Source organism: Ranitomeya variabilis, chromosome 3, assembly GCF_051348905.1.
Source record: "Ranitomeya variabilis isolate aRanVar5 chromosome 3, aRanVar5.hap1, whole genome shotgun sequence".
Lineage (NCBI taxonomy): Eukaryota > Metazoa > Chordata > Amphibia > Anura > Dendrobatidae > Ranitomeya > Ranitomeya variabilis.
Window position 1 is genome coordinate 11,914,677 of NC_135234.1, and position 17,808 is coordinate 11,932,484.

Genomic DNA, 17,808 nt, shown 5'->3' on the forward strand with positions numbered 1-17,808 from the left:
CCAATAAATGTCGTACATATATTGTGTATGTTTAATTAGCAACTCAGTATCTAGAGAACTGTTCTCTTTGCAGAAACCTGTCTCGAAGATCCCTACTGGTGTACCTGTGGTGTCGTGGGAATTATAGCAGGTGTAATTGTCAGCTAATACGGTTACTTCTCCTGGGACCTTTAGTTTAGGTTCCTTATGAAATAGTGGGACATAGTCTGGGCAATCAGTGGGCTTCAGACCTTTCAACAGATTCATGACACAGGCAGTGGTGTTGTCATCATCAGGAAAAAGCAATGCATGTGTGTATAGGTGTGTATTCGCAGCAGCACAAGCAATACATCCTACAGAGATATTCTGGACTCTTACATTGTATCTCACCCATTCTAACCATAGGTTTTTCCTTGGGGCTGTTTGTGTTTCTATGGAGAAAACCTCTTGCCAACTGAGACCTGGAATGGGGATCACTTCGTTAACTACATTTTGCAAACGCTCACCTGGGCCTGTTTTAGCTGTACTGGTAACAGGGGCCTTGGTTGGTCTGAAGCTAATATCCTGGAGCTGTATATGGCCTAAATTCCCATAGTATCCACCATTAAATACATTATGAAAATGCCTTACCAGTACAAACGTCTGCAGGTCAGCAGATTGGGGGCTTTCAAGACTTAGGAGGAGGGGGTGACAGTTTCTACCCCATTTACAGCCCCTAGGTGGTTGCAGAAGGGCTGGTAGATGCATTCTCCCACGAAGACTCCTACCCGTCCCATCCTTAGGGAACATGGCTTCGCTAGGTTTATATCCCCAATCATCCCCCGTATTCCAGGCAGCATCTGACCAATAATAACAATTATTGTTGTCATTTCTGGTAACACATATATAAAATTGGATAATTCCCTCTACCACCTGTTGAGTCTCGGGGCACCTGACTACATCACAGAAATCAAATCGCCAGATATTTACCGGGGCTGTCAGGTTTACCCAGAGAATAGTGGGACCAGGATTCTTATTTACAATAGGGGCCGAAGAGGTAGGGGCGAGGATGGCCCTCAGCCCCAGGACCAAAAACAACAGCAACATTTCCCTTCAATCACTACTGTGACTAAACACTGGTTCGGTCTCTTTTACAGTGTGAGGCGTGGATCCAGCTAGGTTTTCCTTCGAGCTTGACAGCTGTGGCTGTGGTCAGGAGCACTTGGTATGGTCCGTCAAATCTTGGTTCCAGGCTCTTCCGGACGTGCCGCTTTATCACTACCCAGTCTCCTGGCTCCAAGGGATGGTGTCCAGGAACCTTGTCTGGGTCTGGAAGAGAACTGAAGACAGTTAAATGCACTTTGGCAAGGTGTCCATGTAAGGGCTGCACATAGCTAGTCAAGTCCTGGCACTTGAGCTGCAACTGTTGTGGAAAGAAACATTCAAGATTGGGGCTCCTGCCAAACAGAATCTCATACGGTGACAGTCCTGTCTTCCTGTTTGGGGTATATCTTACTGAAAACAAAGCTAGAGGAAGGCATTCTGTCCATGGTTTACCAGTCTCTGCCATTGCCTTCTGGATTTTAAGCTTAAGAGTTCCATTTAGTCTCTCCACTCTTCCACTGCTCTGCGGATGGTATGGAGTATGCAATGTTTGACTTACCCCCAGTGCTGCCATTACCTCTGACATGATCTCTCCAGTAAAATGGGAACTCCGATCGCTTTCAATGACTTCAGAAACTCCATACCTGCATATAATCTCAGCCATCAGTTTCTTCGCCGTTGTCTTAGCCGTAGCTTTGGCAACTGGGTAGGCTTCTGGCCAACCTGAAAATAAATCAATGCAGACCAACACATACTCATACGTCCCTACCCTAGGCAACTGAATATAATCAATCTGCAGTCTCTGGAATTGGTTAAAGGGGCCGGGGAGTGTGTTTGGATGGGGTTTTCACTGTCCTACCCTGATTATGTGTGGCACATATCATGCAGCTCTGTACCTGCCTTTCTGCGCAGGTGGAAAACCCCGGGGGCAATCCATTGTTTCTGTAGGGTGTCACACATGGCCGTCTTCGAGTGGTGCACATTCCCGTGCAGAACCTGTGCCCTCATTGGGTACAGTACCTGTGGTAGGCAGACCTTTCACCCCTCCCCCATAGTCCAGTGATGGTATCAGAGCAAGCCCCTATCTCTTGCCACCTATTTTTCTCCTCCTTACTTGCCTGTTCTTGTAACCGGGCTAAGATGTCTTTTGACACAAGTGGAGATGGTGGGGTGTCTAGGTGATGTACTTTAGAGACTACAGGAGTGCTTGCTGCTTTCTTGGCAGTCTGGTCTGCCAGTGCGTTACCCTTTATCCGTCCATCAGTGCCTTTGGTATGTGCCTTTACCTTTATGATGCCTGCTTGGGTGGGAAACTGTAGTGCATTCATAAGTTGCTGGACTGCCTCAGCATGTTTAAAGGGGGTGGCCATTTGCTGTCAGGAAAGCCCTGGCTCTCCAGATAGGCCCATAACCGTGTGTAATGCCAAAAGCATACCTGGAATCAGTGTAGATATTTACAGTCTTACCTTCTGCTAGTTTGCACGCTTCTGTGAGCGCCTTGAGCTTCTGCTTCTTGTGCAGACATATGAGCTGGCATTGACTCTGCCTTGATTACCTCATGTTCTGAGACCACAGCATATCTGGTACAGAAGCGTCCTTGGTCATCTTGGTAACGGGATCCATCTACAAAAAGCTCAAAATCAGCATTAGGAATGGGCACACTAGAGACAGTAGGGAGACCAGCCGTTTCCTGAGACATCAATTCCAGACAATCATGTGGTTTGGAAACCTGATCTTGTTCCTCTGGATCCATTCTAGAAAGAAAAGGAGTGTCCTTTTTCATGTCACCTACCCCTCCCCCATTTGGATCCAGGGGAACTAGGAGAAAAGTAGCGGGGTTTAGGACAGTGCACCTTTTCAAAGTCACATTAGTAGGCATGAGAATAGCACACTGAGGTCGCAGCTGTCTGGCCATGGACAGGTGGCTAGGTTGTACTTGGTTAAGGATACTATGTACATCGTTTGGGGTATGGACCGTCAGTGGTTGATCCAAAACAATCTCTGAAGACTTGTGTAGCAACAGCTGGACAGACAACACAGCCCGAACACGGGAGGGACTTCCTCTTGCCACTGTAATAAGCAACAGGTCTCTGTTTGTCTCCATGAAGCTGAGTCAGCACACCCGTTGCATGTCCTGCATAGGTGAGTATTGTCTGCAAGGCAGTCTGCAATACTGTACGGCAGTGCTCGGGTGTCTTGTAATCATATACGGGGCCTGCGGCGTGTAACACTATATCACAGGGTAAATTCCCCCCTTGGGTGGACATAGCATCTCCTGGTTGCAAGGTGCCATAAGCGGCAAGGTAGGCCTGACACTCTTGGGCTATGACTGGGCCTCCCTTGTTGGCTATCTGTTGGGCCAAACCACCTCTATGTGACAGGGTAGAGTTGGCTGGGTTCACTATGGCTCCCACCTGGTGGGTAATTATGTCCCCATACCCCACTGAGAAAAGAACTTGGGAGCCCTGAGGTGTGATGTAGTAGCGTGAATGACAGGGGAACCAAACTTCAGGTTCTTGGAGAGTCTGGCCTTGTAGGTGTGAGGGTTTCAAGGGAAGAGGAGGTCTAGGGGCCTTTCCGGGCTGGGGGGTCTGCCATCTACACCGATTAAAACAAGCTCTTGGTCTGAGAATTGACATGACAGGGCTTGGGAGATTCCCAGACATAGGGTTAAAAAGGGATATTGGAATGTGAGACTGGATTTGTGTACGGTGGGAGGAGGGCAGGAGCTGAAGTCTGTTACATGGGCCACTGATAAGGAATGGAGCTGCGTCCTTGTACTGTGGTGGGGGCTAGAGAGCGAGTAAGAATCGCTGCGGCTGCTGATTTAACCTTTAATTTCCCTGCTGATACAGAATGGGCTTTTTGTTACAATGAGAATCCCAGATCTTTAAATATAACATAAGACGCCCATAGAACTTCTTGGCAGTCCAGGATATATTCGTACCTTGGGGTTAAGGGGCATAGGGCTTACAGTCGGGAGTAGAGGCTTAATTTCCTGGGGAGGGACCATATTATCTAGCAGGGAGACCCCCTGTCCCAAATTTTTGATTATTTGCTTTCCTGACACATTAATCTCAGTCACTTTCTCAGTTCCTTCTTGCACCACAAAACATCCAGTTTTTTTTTTTTGTCATAGTAATAGACAACTTTCCTTTTTCAACGTAGCAAAAACAATCAGAATTCACATCCTCTGTTGATCCTCAATTAGCTATATAACAACCACTCAACTTGAAGCAGGTAAATCTTTTACCAATCTTTCAATTACACTAATAATCAAACAATCACTTACAAGTTTCCTTCTAAAACTAGGTACCATATTTCAACTATCAACTATTCTGTACTATTGTTTAAACACAAATCTCCCAGCGCAACAGAAAACATAGAGAAATTTAGAACACAGCTATGTGTCCAGTCCATTCCAGGGACACAGAGATAAGAAAAATCACAGCATTCCTCAGCACAGAAAGAAAGCAATAGCGCAGCTGTTTGACCCCTCCCATCGGGTATTTTAGAAAACTTTCACACAGAAACGGAATACAGCAGTTCTCAGACTTAATTTCTACAAAACCTTCCTCTGATCCTCCCTCTCCATCAACCTCTTTCCATCCTTCGTTCTTTAAGCCTCGCGCAACTCGTAAATGAGCTTGCGCTTGTTCTAGCAATCCTTTATCCTTCAACATGCCCCTTTGTTCTCTATGAGATTGTGCCATGTAGACGGCTGCAATCTCCCTGATGAGGGCAATCCTACATACTTGTACAACCTCTCAACATTCTTGACTGCCTTCTTTCCCTCCCGTGACTCTACTATTGTCTTGACTTCCACAGCATCCTCATTTAACTTGTGGGGCACGGACTTCTTCTGCTTTAAGAGACGCAGCATGACTCCCAGAATACTATGCCCTGCTGCAGCAGGCCACTGACAACGATATCAACACTGTGTCCTAAAGCACGGAACCTCGCGTTCAACGTACTAGGAATAAAGAGCCTCACGCTCAATATTTCCTGTCCCTAACCTGAACACCAGTGATTACAGACTATCCTGTCACGATATTCTAAACCGTTGGGAGGCGGTCTCCTAATGAGAACCCCTCCACTGAAATACAGGTGGTCCCCTCTCGGGACGTCTTAATTACCTATTTGTACAATATCACAGAGGCTGCGTCTCCTATCCCTTTCCCTAAGCCGCCCCGCAATCTACAACTTGCTCAATCTTTCACTCTACTTCACTACTAGACAATAGTCACGGGTAGGGTGGTTGAATGGAGTACAATGACCGGTGGAGGAGGTATGGTGTACACGAGGACGCGCAGGATGCGACGTCTCTCAGTTGCTGGTTCAGAGCATGGCACGGGATCGCGCTCGGTCTCACCACTCGACCGGTCACCCCTCGGACCCAAGGAGACCACAGACAAACCAATAACGGCTGAGACACTAGCAAGTGTGACACATACAGAGTATATGATCTCCACTTACCGTGTTTGGAGGGTGATCAGTCCTCGAGGTCAGCCACTACGGGTGTCGTCCACGGACGTCCAGGGATGGGTCCAGGGGGTCTCGGATCGCTGGCCACACCCCACGTTGGAAGCGCCAAATTGTCGGGGTCGTCACGACAATAACCCTCATTCACCAGTCATCCCAAATTAGAGTATGAGCAGAGCATTGGTACCGGGTAAGAATGAGTCAGACAAAGAGCTGGTTCAATCTCAGTTGATGCTCGTGCATCTACAAGTATCAGCAACGATCACAGCAACTGACTTTATTTCCGGATACGCAGTACTATATTGTGTATTAGGAGAAGGAATGCAATAGGCGGGGTTTAAGCAGTATATGTCTAGTATTCTGTCTTTCTGATTTGTCCTGACGTCATCTGGTGGGTCCTCCTCTCTTCACATGTCTCAGGTTTCGATTTCAGCAGAAATGATACTTAGCTTCTCAGAAACGAAAGTAGGGCATAGGTGAATACTGGCAGCCATTTTAAATACAATTACATTTGCATCAGCAGCAAAGGGGAAAACTTATTGTTTCGCAGCATAAAAGTATAAAAGTACAAAAGGTGTATAAAGATATATCTTTTCACCCTGACAAGACTACAACCTGAAGCACCCTTAACCCAAATGTGAGATTGGAAGAGGCACCCATATCCAGCCTATAATGTTTATAAAAGGTGGAAAGGGAAGACCATGTAGCTGCTTTACATATCTGCTCGATCGAGATATCTGATCTTTCTGTCCAGGAGGCTGCCATTGCCCGTGTGGAGTGAGCCTTCAGACCTTCTGGCGCTGTCTTGCTAAAGATATAGCCTCCTAATCCATCTAACTAAAGTGCTTCTTGACACCTCAAGACCCTTTCTAGCCCCCTGAAAGGACACAAATAAGGAATTATCCTTTTTCCAAGGATCAGTGATTGACAAGTTCTCTAACAGGCACCTCCTGACATCAAGTGTATGAAGCTTTAATTCCTTCTGGTTCTCAGGATTGGTAAGGAAGGAAGGGAGAATTATCTTCTGTAGCCTATGGAATTTGGAGGCTACCTTTGGCAAGCAAGATCGATCTGGCTTTAGGATAACCATATCCTCCAGGAACTGGGTATATGGTGGTAGCCTAGAAAGAGCCTGCCTATCTCTCACCCTTCGGGCAGATATTAATGCTACCAGGAGGGCTACTTTAAGAGAAAGCACCTTTATTGTGGCCGACTCAATGGGTTCAATCAGGGAACCTTTAATTAGCTGTCAGGACCAGGTTCAGATCCCACAGAATTATTCTCTCCTTAAGGATAGGCCTAGATCTAGTTGACGCCTTAATAAAACTAAACAGGGCCCCAAGGGCTGATACCAGGACTTTGAGAGTACTCGTGGATAGACTTATCTCAAGCCCTTTCTGAAGGAACTCCAGAATCCGACTGGCCCTTGGGAGAGGAGATCCAGGAGCTCTGGTAGCATCCACGGCTCGGTGACCGAAATGGTCCTTAGCCATGAAGCCATGAAAACCACGCCCTTCTGGGCCAAAAGGGGGCAACCACAATAATTCTTGCCCTGTCTTCCCTGACCTTTCTCACTACCAGTGGCAACAAAGCTAAGGGGGGAAAAGTATTAGCTAGTTTGAAGTTCCACCTGATCAGGAAGGCATCCACCGCCAATGTCTTATCTCTGGGGTTGAGATAACAGAACCTCTAAACCTTTCTGTTCTTTTTGGTGGCAAAGAGGTCTATGTCCGGACAACCCCACATCCACACAATCTGCTCGAAGATGGAATCATTCAGTACCCACTCTCCCTGCCTGAGTAGGTTGCGGCTTAAAAAATCTGCTCTGATGTTTTCTTTTCCTCTTATGTGAAGAGCAGTTCGTGATAGAAAATGGTTCTCCGCTACTTGAAATAATCGATCCACCACCTCCAATAAGGGTCTGGATCGGGTTCCCCCTTGGTGGTTGATGTAGGCCACAGTTACCTATTGGTTGGAGAGGATCCTGACAGGATGACCCTTTCCTCCTATCATCCCACTTGGCTCGGTCCCTGGAATGCTTTCCAAGGATAAATTTTCTCCTACTGAAGGGACTACTGTAGGAGGGAAACAACAGACTGGGAGATTTCTTATCATCCCCTGCCTTCTCCAGAAGATTGTCTAGGACCGGCCAAAACACGTACTCCCTCCTCACATGGAATAGCATAAAGTTTAGACCTGGCCTGAATGTCCCTGGGCCAGCATTTCAGCCACAACACTCTCTGAGCTGCATTTGAGAGGATCGCAGCTTTTGCTACCAACCAGACCGAGTCAGCTGAGGCATCTGAGAAGAACGCTGCGGCACCCTGTATCATTGGTAACGAGCCCAGAATAGTCTCTCTAGAAATCCTATCCTTCAGTTGAGTCTCTAATCGATCCAACCAAATCATCATAGATCTAGTCGTACATATAAACGCTACTGCCGGCCTTCGAGCTCTTGCCGACATCTCCCAGGTGCCCTTAAGGAAGGTGTCTGCTTTTTTATCCAGTGGGTTTTTTAAAGTCCCTATGTCCTCAAAGGGCAAAGAGGATTTTTGTGATGCCTTGGCCACAGCCGCATCAAGTTTCAGGGCCTTACCCCAAGAAGGGCCTTACCCCAAGAAGTTGACACCGTGTCGTCAAAGAGATACCTCCTTTTAAACGCTGGGGAAAGGGAATCTTTTCTCTCTGGTCTTCAGAGAAAAATGTTGATGAGGATGACCCAGAAGTGTCCGATTCCAGGGACCTAGTCTTCCTTCTTTTTTCCTTCAGCTTACAGGTCTCTCCTTGGGACAGGGACATCATGGACTCCTTTACTTCAATCCTAATAATTTCCCTTAGACTTGTAGAGAAATTAGGTGTCTCCTCTGCTATTGTCTGCTGGATACAAGACGGACAAAATCTCTTTAGATAGGAGACTGGCAAGGGGGACCTGCAAAGTGCACAATCCTAATGTCTTGATTTCCCTGGCAGGATTAGGAGAAAAAAAATAAGGGGAATACTACATCACAGAGTGAACTTTCCCAAAGATCACTTACCAGTGCGAATAAAATGAATAGGTACCGGATTACAGGGGGGAAGCATCTCAGCCGAAGGATCTTCTTTGGAGGCTGCTGAATCGTCCACTCTGCTGGAGCTCCTCTGACTGGACCTTTCTGCAGAATCCAGACGCTCATGTTGAGAGCCATAAGATCAAATACTTAATTAACCTCAAGACATAAGGTAATTGAGAGAAGCAACCCATAACATGTATTGTTTAACCTTACATAAGTTTTCCTCAGATCAAAGTGAGACACTAAAGATGGCTACCATCTCCTTTGTCTGTGGTATACGGTTGTCGCCTGTGATAAGATTTTCAGTTCTGTATAAGAGAGACTAGGACCTGGAGTGATTGACTCGGCCTAGGGGGGCCCGGTAAAGCTTGGAGTGAATTGACTCAGTTCGGGCATAATAAATTGTGTAGCGGCTCGTTAAAACTTGGAGCGAATTGGCTCAGTTCGAGCCAATTAAATTTATAGTTTTTGCCCCGTGACATCGAGTGAGCTGACTCTGCACGGGGACTGGTAAGTTAGGGAGCAATTTGACAAAGTAGGGAATAATTGGTTTGTAAAGTACGGAGCACGGAAGTCAGACAGGGACCACGTGACAAGAAGCAATAGGAACTGAGTACTGCAGACTCAGTTCCCTTTAGAATCTCAGGTTTGAGTCATCTCCCCCGTCTTATTGTTTGTTTGGCGTTTGTTATCTTGATAGATATATATACTGTATATCTATAGAAAGATGGAGAAATTAATGCAGTTCTGCCATATGGGCACTAAGCCAAATTCAGATGGCAAGTTAGACTCATGCATATTAGTGGAAATTGTGTGGAATGCCAGAAGGGGGGATGGTTACAGCCCCTGGAGTAGAAGATTGTCTTAAAAGAAAGAAAAGGTATCCTAGAAGATAATGGATTGTTGTCTATTGCTAGGGCAGAAGAAAGAGTCTCTGAAAGTCTGTATAGAGAAAAAAAAAAAAATTGAAAATTGGGTAGAGGAGGAAAGGAATAGAAAGAGTAGAGTTTTGAGTTATGTGTATTACAAAAATATATCCTGTGAGCGGTCACCACCATATAATGGTGGCCCAGAGCCATGTGCTAAAAGTAACAGCAGCCATTTTGTTGATGGCAAAAAGTGTCAATTCTAGTAGCAGCCATTTCGTGGATGGCAAATGTGCTTATTCTGATGGCAGCAGCCATTTTGTGGATGGCAAATGTTTTAATCCTAATATCGGCCATTTTGTGGATCGCAAATGTAATTCTAACGGCAGCCATTTTGTGGATGGCAAAAGTGTTAATGCTGGGGGCAGCCATTTTGTGGATGGCAAAAGTGTTAATTCTAACAGCAGCCATTTTGTGGATGGCAAATGTAATTCTGACGGCAGACATTTTGTGGATGGCAAATGTAATTCTGACCGCAGCCATTTTGTGGATGGCAAATGTAATTCTGATGGCAGCCATTTTGTGGAAGACAAATGTGTTAATGCTGGCAGCGGCCATTTTGTGGATGGCAAATGTTTTCATTCTAATAGCGACCATTTTGTGGATGGCAAATGTCCTTATTCTGATGGCAGTATTTTGTGGAAGGCAAATGTGCTGGTTCTGGTGGTGAACATCTCAGACTAAGGCTACACACCACATCACCAAATCCTTGTTACCTAGTAATGACCACTGATGGCCAATACTATATTCCTTCGAGAAGTGAACAGGCTTTACCCATGTTTCCCGTCTCAGTGGTTTCCAGTGGGGCACCGACCCTTTCCCTTATCACTCCTGTCGGGAATCCAGCAATACTCCCACCTGGATTGTCCCCGGCCCCGACCCTTTCTACTGTCACTTCCACTGCTAATTTAGCCGCACACCCACATGAGATGCTCCAAGCAACGATCTCTCCTCCCAACGCTTCCACTACAACAGCACTCTCACGCAGTCTACCTAACCCTATACCCGGTAACTCACAGGCTGTCTCGCAGCCAAGTGCACACCTGTATGGGACGGTGGCAACTGTAACAAGGGGGGCTCAATCTGGGAGGGGGATACCAATAGCACAGGAAGCACAAAGGGGAGGGAATGGTGGCAACCTATTTTTGAAAAAGAACTTCCTGAGGGACCCTTGGTAGTGGTGGGAAAGGGTGACATAACAACAATGGAGACAGACGCTATTGTTAATGCTGCCAATTCTCGGTTAGGACACAATGGAGGTGTAGCTAGAGCTATAGTGGAAGCAGGAGGGGCGACTATTCAAGCTGACAGTCAAATCATTGTTGAGTCACGTGGTCAGATAGCTGTTGGGGACATAGCGGTGACTAAAGCTGGCAATCTCTCGTGTAGAATGATCATACACGCTGTGACCCCTAATGTTGACCCTATTCATCCAGACGTTAGTGGAGCGCCCCCACTGCCGCAGGGCCGAGGGGTACCCGGTACCGGGCCTGTGAGTCTCTGCTCTGGGGTTGTCACGGTGGCTAGGCCCAGTCCGTGACCCTGCCGAGGGGCGCACAGTGAATGATGTGACGGGTGAAGGTGGTGGTGCGGTGCAGGTCGCAGGAAATAACGAGGACACCAGGTTGCAGTCTCTTTGCCTCTTTACTGAAGGTTTCAGAGTCCTCAGTCCAGAGCACTGTTACCAGGGCTGTCAGAGACCGGCCGGTCCAAAGACACATCAGGAGTTCTCTTAGCAGGTGGAAATCAGTATCTACCTTCTAGCGCTGGGTGTTGTAGTTCTTCCCTGCTGAGCTCCCGGGATAGTCCTCACAACTGGTTCTGTCTGTCTCTGATGTTCGTTCTCTCCGTCCTCCAGATGGTATGGTAGGACGCACCCGTATGACGGAGTAGGCCTGGAGTTCTTCCGGGACCCTAGAGTCGCCCCTCTCCCACAGCTGCCTCCGTTGTCTGCTTAGGTGATTTGTGTGAGACAGCCAACCTATAATTAGCTGCCCTGCCGTGGTTTGCAGTAGTACTTAAAGTCTCTTACTTGCTCGGCGTTCCGGCCACCGACTGTTTGCGCCTGAGAAGGATGTTGCCTCGGTCTAACAGCACGACTCCTTCTGGTCCTAATTCCTCTTTACTGTATTCCCGTTGTTCACTGGTTAGTTCTGCTCTGAGGAGTCTGCCAGGATCCCATCCCTGACAGGTCCTCTCACTAGCTCTTCCCAGCTACTTCTCTCTGTCTTCCTGTCCAACCCCCAGTTTTACCAGAGTGTGAGGAGTGGCCTACTAGATAGGACCACCCCCCCTGGTGGCCGGAGTGTGAAGTGTAGTGAGGTGTTACCTGATCAGAGAAACTCCTTTAGTGCAATCAGACGTACCATAGCTCCCCATAGTGGCGGAGCCACAGTACTGCAACGACCAGGACTCTGGGGCGCTGCATTAGTGCTCAACAACTTCGTGCAGCAGTAACTCGCATTAATGAGGACAGGACTGTTAAAGCTTTTAAGACTGCCTGTGTCACCTGGACCCCACACCATGATACTGGAGCTGCCCAAATAGAGCCTCATTCCAAGATTACTCCTGCTCCTCATACACAAGTGATTACATCTGTACTCCCGGTGCCATCTCTACTCCCGCCTCAGGTGCCACCACCAACAGTGCCAATGCTCATGTCTGAGGAGCCCACCCTCTATGTCAAGTTTACACCCCAGCAAGCTGCTACTCTGTTGAACCAACTTCCAGATCCAGAAAAACAGCCGATGCCTTTCAACAGAAGCATGCTTCAAATCCAAAGGAATCACTCAGCCACGTGGCAAGATCTCATTTCCTTGCCAAATCTTAAAGCAGGCGATGCATATTGGCCTGTTATGGATATCGTGTTCAACGATGACTCACTTGCCAGTGACGAGACATGGGACTCTGGTGTTGAGTTCTGCCAAGAACCTAAGACATGGGCCTCGGATGAGTTGGCTGACCTATCGCTTATTGTCGCCAAAGGTTTCCAGATGCCTCAAAGCTGATGCAGCCATTGTACGATGACCTCAAGACGTCAGCGTTTCCACTATGTACCAAATCTGTGGAAGCTTTCTACGCTCTTAAACAGGCCATACAGTCTGCACCAGCTCTTGGAATCCCAAATCCTGATATCATCTGAGGACATCCAGTTCTCTTAAGGCCCCGTCTCACATAGCGAGATCGCTAGCGAGATCGCTGCTGAGTCACTAGTTTTGTGACGCAACAGCGACCTCCATAGCGATCTCGCTATGTGTGACACGTACCAGCGATCAGGCCCCTGCTGCGAGATCGCTGGTCGTGTCGGAATGGCCTAGACCTTTTTTTGGTCGTTGAGGCCCCGCTGACATCGCTGAATCGGTGTGTGTGACACCGATCCAGCGATGTCTTCACTGGTAACCAGGGTAAACATCGGGTTACTAAGCGCAGGGCCGCGCTTAGTAACCCGATGTTTACCCTGGTTACCAGCGTAAATGTAAAAAAAAAACAAACAGTACATACTCACCATCTGATGTCCGTCCGGTCCCTTGGCGTCTGCTTCCTGCTCTCACTGACTCCCGGCCGTACAGTGAGAAGTGAGAGCACAGCAGTGACGTCACCGCTGCGCTCTGCTCTCAGTGTACAGCGGCTCAGTCAGAGCAGGAAGCAGACGGCAAGGGACCTGGACACCGAAAGGCGAGTATGTAGTGTTTGTTTTTTTTGGTAACCAGGGTAAACATCGGGTTACTAAGCGCGGCCCTGCGCTTAGTAACCCGATGTTTACCCTGGTTACCCGGGTGCTGCAGGGGGACTTCGGCATCGTTGAAGACAGTTTCAACGATGCCGAAGTCGTTCCCCTGATCGTTGGTCGCTGGGGAGAGCGGTCTGTGTGACAGCTCCCCAGCGACCACACAGCGACCACACAGCGACTTACCAACGATCGCGGCCAGGTCGTATCGCTGGTCGTGATCGTTGGTAAATCGCTTAGTGAGACGGGGCCTTTAATGGCTCCACACAACATAATTGCTATTCTTGGAACCTAAACATCTGTTGGTGCAGCATCATATGAGACTCCAATGTTCGCTCTTGGTTCCGGATAATGTCACTCTTGTCCGCTGCAGCATCTTCAAACTGTCCACGCTGCTTCCTCTTTCCAGGGGGGATGTGGATGATGATACTGATGCTCTCGGAGAAGATGCCTCTACACACTTAGAGGATCATGACTGTCTCGAACAAATGCAGGAAGAAGTAGCCTCCCAGAAAAACGTGTCTGAAGACCCATTCCCACATGCTGACCTGACGTTCTTCACTGATGGTTCCAGATTTGCAGATGAAACAGGAAGATTCCATACGGGATATGCCATGGTTACACATGACCAGGTCATCTCAGCCGGATCCCTACCACCGCACGTCTGCACAAGAAGCGGAACTTAAAGCTTTGACGTTGGCTTGTCAGGAAGCGACGGAGAAGGTGGTCAACATCTACACAGATTCAAGATATGCTTTTGGAGTGGCTCATGACTTCGGCAGTATCTGGGCAGCCAGAGGATACCTAACGTCCAGTGGAACTCCTGTAAAACATGCTGCTACCATGTAAGAACTTGTGGTCACTCTGGATCTACCTTCAGAGGTTGCAGTGATCGAGATCAAAGCTCACGGGAGATTGGATTTTCCAGAAGCAAAGGGGAACTTCTTTGCTGACAAAACAGCAAAGACCTATGCTGTGGATCCATTTGGGAAAGAGAAAGCAGCGGTGTACGTGTCACAAGACACTGAAGAAGGGACTAAAGCCTCTCTTATGAGGATCATCCATCTACATCAAGACAAGACATCAGATGATGAAAAGAAGTCATGGCAAGAAGGAGGAGCTAAAAAGGATGAAGATGGAGTCTGGAGGGTGAACAAAAAGCTCTGTCTACCCCGTAATCTGTACCCCTCGGTGACAGAATGGGCACACGGTATCACCCACAGAGGCAAGAATCAGATGAATGACCTAATTTGGAAGACTTATATGGCACCTGGAATTTCTACTGTCACCCAAAAATATTGCAAATCCTGCCTTGTGTGTGCAACATGCAATCCAGCACCACCTCAGAAAGTTACTCAGAAACATTTGGCTAAACCACTTTATCCCTTTCAGAGGATTCACATCGATCACATTCAAATGCCAAAAGTAGGGAAGTACGAGTATGTACTGGTAGGGACTGACATGTTCTCAGGATGGCCCGAAGCCTATCCAGTAACAAACATGACTGCCGGAGTGACTGTTAAGAGACTGATGACTGAAATAGTATGCAGATATGGGGTCCCAGAGGTAATTGAGAGTGACCAAGGACCTGCGTTCACTGCAGCACCGACTAAGGAACTATGGACATTGGTGGGAGCTGATTTGGGTTTACATACTCCTTATCACCCACACAGCAGTGGGAAAGTAGAAACACTGAATGGCACCTTCAAAAATAAAATACTGAAAGCCAGTTAGGAGGTCAGACTTGGACAGACATTTTGCCCGTTGCCTTATACTCAGTCAGAAACACTCCAAGGGGTTCCACTAAACTCACACCATTCGAGATTCTTTTTGGGGGGCCTCCAAGGTTGGGTCAATATTTTCCACAACAGCTAGCCTTAGGAAGTGATACTCTTGTAAATTATGTAATTGTTGTTACTAAAGAACTGTCAGTAACACATGTACAAGTTTTATCATCCATTCCAGGTCCAGATTCCACTGAAGGTACCCATGCTCTCCAACCTGGTGACCACGTGCTTGTAAAGAAGTTCATCAGAAAGACATCTCTGGAGTCGAGATTTGAGGGTCCCTACTAAGTGCTCCTGACTACTCCTACTTCGCTCAGGATTGCTGAGCGCCTCCTGGATCCATCTCTCACATTATAAACTTGTTAGACAGGTAGGGACAGAGTAGGATCTGACCTGCTTGTCAAAGTCCAGCTACAAAGGGAGGTTTTCCACAAGGGAAAACTTGTCTCAAACTGGTGAAAACTCCAATTTCCTCCCCCGGGCAAGACGGTCAGATCTAGGATGTGTACATCAGGGTTAGTCGCACATGTGTATTTTATGTAACCATGGAGATGGGAGATTGGAGAGTAATAGATCCAGCAGGTAGGGAAGTCCCGAGGACACTGGTAACACGCTCCGATATACCTCCGCAATATACCCATAATTGGTCACACATTCTCTGGTGTCTATAGCATCCGTATTGTCATGAAGCCTCTGATGTCATAGTGACACTTAACACTAGTGTTGAGCATTCCGATACTGCAAGTATCGGGTATCGGCCGATACTTGCTGTATCGGAATTCCGATACCGAGATCCGATATTTTTGTGGTATCGGGTATCGGTATCGAAACAACATTAATGTAAAAATGTGTAAAAGAAAGAATTAAAATAAAAAATATTGCTATACTCACCTCTCCGACGCAGCCTGCACCTTACCGAGGGAAGCGGCAGCGTTCTTTGTTTAAAATTCGCGCTTTTCTTTCCTTTACGTGAAGTCCCGGCTTGTGATTGGTCGCGTGCCGCCCATGTGGCCGGGACGCAACCAATCACAGCAAGCCGTGACGTAATTTCAGGTCCTTCAGGATTTTAAAATTACGTTCCGGCGTTGTGATTGGTTGCGTCGCAGTCACATGGGCGACGCAACCAATCACAGCAAGCCGTGACGTAATTTCAGGTCCTTCAGGATTTTAAAATTACGTTCCGGCGTTGTGATTGGTTGCGTCGCAGTCACATGGGCGACGCAACCAATCACAGCAAGCCGTGACGTAATTTCAGGTCCTTAAGGATTTTAAAATTACGTCCCGGCTTTGTGATTGGTTGCGTCGCAGTCACATGGGAGACGCAACCAATCACAAGCCGTGACGTCACGGGAGGCTGGACACGCGCGCATTTTAAAATGGGCGCGTGTCCAGCCTCCCGTGACGTCCCGGCTTGTGATTGGTTGCGCCGCGGTCAACCAATCACAAGCCGGGAGGCTGGACACGCGCGCATTTTAAAATGGGCGCGTGTCCAGCCTCCCGTGACGTCCCGGCTTGTGATTGGTTGCGTCGCGATCAACCAATCACAAGCCGGGAGGCTGGACACGCGCGCATTTTAAAATGGGCGCGTGTCCAGCCTCCCGTGACGTCCCGGCTTGTGATTGGTTGACCGCGACGCAACCAATCACAAGCCGGGACGTCACGGGAGGCTGGACACGCGCCCATTTTAAAATGCGCGCGTGTCCAGCCTCCCGGCTTGTGATTGGTTGACCGCGGCGCAACCAATCACAAGCCGTGACGTCACGGGAGGCTGGACACGCGCCCATTTTAAAATGCGCTCGTGTCCAGCCTCCCGTGACGTCACGGCTTGTGATTGGTTGCGTCTCCCATGTGACTGCGACGCAACCAATCACAACGCCGGAACGTAATTTTAAAATCCTGAAGGACCTGAAATTACGTCACGGCTTGCTGTGATTGGTTGCGTCCCGGCCACATGGGCGGCACGCGACCAATCACAAGCCGGGACTTCACGTAAAGGAAAGAAAAGCGCGAATTTTAAACAAAGAACGCTGCCGCTTCCCTCGGTAAGGTGCAGGCTGCGTCGGAGAGGTGAGTATAGCAATATTTTTTATTTTAATTCTTTCTTTTACACATTAATATGGTTCCCAGGGCCTGAAGGAGAGTTTCCTCTCCTTCAGACCCTGGGAACCATCAGGAATACCGTCCGATACATGAGTCCCATTGACTTGTATTGGTATCGGGTATCGGTATCGGATTGGATCCGATACTTTGCCGGTATCGGCCGATACTTTCCGATACCGATACTTTCAAGTATCGGATGGTATCGCTCAACACTACTTAACACTGGTGGGTTAGAGAACCACGGTGGGATCAAGATAAAAAAAAAAGGTTAATAAAGTATTTAGGGGGGGACTGTTGAGGAGAGCCATAAGATCAAATACTTAATTAACCTCAAGACATAAGGTAATTGAGAGAAGCAACCCATAACATGTATTGTTTAACCTTACATAAGTTTTCCTCAGATCATAGTGAGACACTAAAGATGGCTACCATCTCCTTTATCAGATCCATGTGCTCTGGTATCCAAGATGAACAATGAAGACACTAAAGATGGCCGCCATTTCCTGTATCAGCAGACCATGTCCAAGATGACGCCCACCCTGATGACCTCATGGATCCACCCACAGTGACGCCCACCCTGATGACCTCATGGACCAACCCACCCTGATGACCTCATGGATCCGCCCATGGACTTGCTCATTGCCCAACCCACTAACCAATGGAATACATCAGAT

The 17,808-nt window shown here is 47.9% G+C and overlaps 1 protein-coding gene across 1 annotated transcript in view; it reads right to left on the reverse strand.

Moving 5' to 3' along the window:
- The window catches only part of LOC143814943 (uncharacterized), a 551,462-nt gene that overhangs the window by 446,602 nt on the left and 87,052 nt on the right, over window positions 1-17,808 (reverse strand). The gene's annotated exons all lie outside the window — the stretch shown is intronic.